The 4744-nt window shown below is 46.4% G+C and overlaps 1 pseudogene; it reads right to left on the reverse strand.

Moving 5' to 3' along the window:
- Window positions 1-3624: 3624 nt before the first annotated feature.
- On the reverse strand, window positions 3625-4107 carry LOC102494792 (uncharacterized protein KIAA1143 pseudogene; annotated as a pseudogene).
- Window positions 4108-4744: the final 637 nt, after the last annotated feature.

The following is a 4744-nucleotide window of genomic DNA, read 5'->3' on the forward strand; positions in this document are numbered from 1 at the left end:
AGGTGGGCAACTTTTTATTCTCTTCTTCATTTTTTTTTTTTTGTTAATTTCCTACTCCTTCGTACCCCACAGGACAGGCATATGCTCTCCAGAAGAACACCAGTTCCTTTCCCAGAGTCATAGCCAGCAAGAGACCCTGAGGAAAGGTCAGTATCTGGTCACATCCCCAGATCCAGCTCCCCTAACCCCCCAAAAAAACCCTCTTAAGGAAGACAAGCCTCAACTCTCCAGCAGTGCTGCAGTTCCATCCCCCGACTCCTGGCTAGCAAGGGATTCTGAGACAAGGTGAATCACTGGCCACAGCACCAGCTCCAGCTCCTGAACCCAAGAGACAACTCTCTCAGGAAGGTAGGCAGCTTTCTTTTCTCTTCTTCTTTCTTTTGTTAATTTTCAACTTTTCCTTACTACACAGTGCAGGCCTCAGCTCCCCAGCAGAGCCCAGGTTCCAGCCCCAGACACCTGGTTAGCAAGGGACCCTGAGGCAGCACCAGTCTCTGACCACAGCTCTAGCTCCAACTCCCCCAACCCCAGAGACATCCCTCTCAGGAAGGTGTTTTGTTTTGTTTTGTTTTGTTTTGGGGGGAACTATGTTTGTTTTTTTTTTCCTTCTTCATTCTTTGTTAATTTCCTACTACTACTTACCCCACAGGACAGTCCTCAGCTCTTCATCAGAGACCCAGTTCTATCCTCAGACTCCTAGCCAGCAAGGGACCCTGAGACAGGGCTAGTATCTGGCCTCAGCCCCAACTTCATCTCTCCCAAACACAGAGACGGCCTTCTTAGGAGGGTAGGCAGGTTTTTTTTTTTTTGTTTTGTTTTTTCCCAATTCTTTTTCTTCTGTTAATTTCTTATTCCTCCTTACTCCACAGGATAGGCATCAGCTTTCCAGCAGAGCTCTAGTTTCATCCCCAGAACCCTGGCCAGCAAGTGATCCTGAGGTAGGGCCAATCTCTGGCCACAGACCCAGCTCTAGTTCCCCCAACACCAGACACATCTTTCTAAGGAAGGTAGGATATGTTTTTATTCTCCTCTTCTTTCTATTGTTAACTTTCTACTCTGGCTTCTCCAAAAGGACAGACCTCAGCTCTCCAGCAGAGCCTCAGTTCCATCTTAAGACCCCTGGCTTGCAAGAGACCCTGAGATAGGGCCAGTTTCTTGTCACAGCCCCTGCTTCATCTCCTTGAACCCCAGAGACACCCCTTTCAGGAAGGAAGGCAGCTTTGTTTCCTCTTTTTGTTAATTTCCTACTTCTCCTTATCCCACAGGACAGGCCTCAGCTCTCCAGCAATATCCAGGTTCCATTACCAGATCCCTTGTCAGCAAGGGACCCTGAGGCAAGGACAGTCACTGGCCACAGCCTCGGCTCCCTCTCCCTCAAAACCAGAGACACTCCTCTAAGAGAGGACAGGCCTTAGTTCTCCAGCAGAGCCCCAGTGCCACCCACAGAACCCTGGCCAGCAAGGGACCCTGTTGCAGGACCAGTCTTTGGCCACATTCCCAGTTACATCTCCCTCAAACTCAGAGGCACTCCTCTCAAAAGATAAGAAGCTTTTTTCCCCTTTCTTTTGTTAATTTCCTATTTCTCCTTACTGAACTTGGCAGGTCTCAGCTCTCCAGCAGAGCCCCAGTTCCATCCTTAAACCACTGGCTTTCGAGGGACCCTGAGACAGTTCTAGTCTTTGGCCACAGCCCAAGCTCCAGTTCCCCCAACCCCACAGACATCCTCTCAGGAAGGTAAGCAGCTTCATTTCTCTTCTTTCTTTTGCTAATTTCCTACTACTCCTTAACCCACAGTACAGGCCTCAGCTCTCCAGATCTCAAGTTTCATCCCTAGAACCCTGGCCAGCAAAGGACATTGAGGCAATGTCAGTCTCTGGTCACAGCCCCAGCTCCAGCTGTCCCATCCCAAGAGACACCATTCTCAGTAATGTAGGAAGCTTTTTTTTTTTTCTCTTCTTCTTTCTTTAGTAAACTTCTTACTCCCCCTGACCCCACAGGACAGGCCTCAGCTCTCAAGGAGAGCCCCAGTTCCATTCCCAGAATCTTGGCCAGCTAGGGACAATGATGCAGGGCCAGTATTTGGCCAAAGCCCCAACTCCAACAATCCCAATCCCAGAGACAACTCTCTCAGAATGGTAGGCAGCTTTTTCTCTCTTCTTCATTCTTTTGTTAATTTCCTACTCCTCCTTACCCCACAAAACAAGCCTCAGCTCTCCAGCAGAGACTCAGTTCCATTCCCAGAGGAATGGCCAGCAAGTGACCTTGAGGCAAGGCCAGTCTCTAGCCACAGCCCTAGCTCCAGCTCCCCTAACCCAGAGAAATCACTCTCAAATAGGATAGGCCTCAGCTCTGCAGCAGATTCCCATTTCTATCAACATACATGTAGCCAGCAAGGGTCCCTGAAGCAGGGCCAGTCTCTGGCCACAGCCCCAGCTCTGGCTCCCTCAACACCAGAGACAGCCTTCTCTGAAAAGTAAGAAGCTTTTTTTTTTCTCTTCTTTCTTTTGCTAATTGTCTTCTCCTCACCCCACAAAACATTCCTAAGCTTACCAGCAGAGTACCAGTTTCATCCCCAGACCGGTGGCCAACAAGGGACCCTGAGACTGGGCCAGTTTCTGGCCAAAGCTCCAGCTCCGGCACCCCCAACACTAGAAACACCCCTCTTTGGAAGGTAGGTATCTTATTTTTTTTCACTTCCTTTTTCTTCTGTTAATTTCATACTCCTACTTACCCCACAAGACAGACCTTAGTTCTTCAGGAAAGCCCCAGTTCAATCCCCAGACCCCTGGCAAGAAAGGGATTCTGAGGCAGGCCAGTCTCTGTCCACAGCCCCAAATCCAGCTACTTTAACCCCAGAAACACCTCTCTCAGGAACATAAGCAGCTGTTGTTTTGGGTTTTTTTTTTTGGTTATATTTCTACTCCTCCTTACTCCACAAGACTGACAGCTCTCCAGCAGAGGCCAATTTTCATACCAAGACACTTCCCCAGCAAGGGACCAAGAGGCAGAGCCAGTCTCTGGCCATAGCCCCAGCTCCATCTCCCTAATCTGAGAGACACCCCTCTCAGGAAGGTATGCAGCTTTTTTTGGTCTTATTTCTTTTGTTAATTTTCTACTGCTCCCTACAAGAGATAGACCTCAGTCTTTAGCAGTGCCTCAGTAGCATCCCCAGACTACTGGCCATCAAGGGACCCTGATGAAGGGCCAGTCTTTGGCCACAGCCCCAGCTCCACTCCCCCAACCCCAGAAACAATCCTATAATAAAGGTAGTCAGCTTTTTTTTCTCTTCTTCTTTCATTTTGTAATTTTCTACTCTTCCTTTCCCCCCAGACCAGGCCTCAGCTCTCCAGGAGAGTCCCAGTTACATCCCAAGACCCCTTTATTCTCCTTCATATTCTTTTCTTTCTCTTATATTGCAATCTCCTCCTTTATCAAAACTCAGACAGAAATCATTTAAATCTGAAGTGTGTCCTGCTGTGTTCAAGGACCAAGGCAACCAAATCTCTGCTTTAAATCTCAGCTTCCAGATCCCCAAAACTCAGATAGGGCAGTCTTTGTCCATGCTTTCTCTGTCCCTTTCTCTTTACATTTTTTTCTTTTCTATATTTTTTTTAAATACTTCATTTACTTCTGAAGAAGACTAACCCCAAAATGTTTACATTTATTTGTTTCATCTTCATTATTGCAAGAAAGAAGGCTACTGGTTTTTATTTGCTTTTGTGAGTTCTATTTAACTGAGTCCTGCTTACTCATTTCATCTGCATTTGTTTTCTTCTTTTTCTAGCTGGTTGAAAAACCTGAGTATTTTTCATCTGAGGGATGCTTGACTGGCTTTTGATACATATTTCTTTCATCAACTGGAGCTGGTTCATCTGCTTTGGTAGCCTTTATTTCTGCTTTAATTTTCATGACTTCTTCAACTGACAGGTCTCCCTTTTTTAAGACCACCACTTGGAGCTATTCATCTTCTTTGTCACTGTGATCATCATCTTCATCTGGGAGCTGAGGCTGGATTATCTTGGTCTCCACCATGGGCCCTTCCTTAAAGCAGGCCAGGAATGCTGGTTCCAAAGGCTGCATGTAGAACACCTGCTTCCACTTGCTCATGCTAGCTCTGGGGAAAAACAAGTTCCTGGGGATGACTTGTGATGGACCCAAAGGATGGATTCTTTTCTGTAATTTTTTAAAATTATTTTTTATTTAATTTTATTTATTTATTTATTTATTTAAATTCAAGAGAAGGACAGAGAGAAAAAGTAAGAAATCAAGTTGCCAAGGCTGGGACTCGAACTACAGTCAACCATGTGGACGTACAGTGTCCTTAACCCCTTAACCACCACACCACCTGCTGACAGGTTTTTATAAAATTTTTCAAACACTTCTTTGCCGAGGTCCAGCCTCGGTTGACTCATCGGAGGCGGTGCAGGAAAGGAAGACTAAGGCCTCAGTGCCATTTTTATGCACGTCCTCAGTCGGACACCCCCCAAAGATCGCTCTCTGTAGGGTGACCACTGCCAGGAATTATCTTGCCTTTTTATTGAAAATGTGATACATGCAAGTAAATGGGCGAGAGGCTACATGTTCTAATTATAGTTCAATAGGGATTATAGGTTCCATTCAGGGTTGAATTAAGGGTGGGTCTATTGTGGTAAGCGGTTCTTCATGGAATGCAGTTTCAGGAAAGCAGCTCCAGCAAGCAGAGTTAATTATCAGCTGGTGTGGCGGTCATCTTGTGATTACTGAA

The sequence above is a fragment of the Tupaia chinensis genome, unplaced genomic scaffold (assembly GCF_000334495.1).
Source record: "Tupaia chinensis unplaced genomic scaffold, TupChi_1.0 Scaffold146525_1, whole genome shotgun sequence".
Lineage (NCBI taxonomy): Eukaryota > Metazoa > Chordata > Mammalia > Scandentia > Tupaiidae > Tupaia > Tupaia belangeri.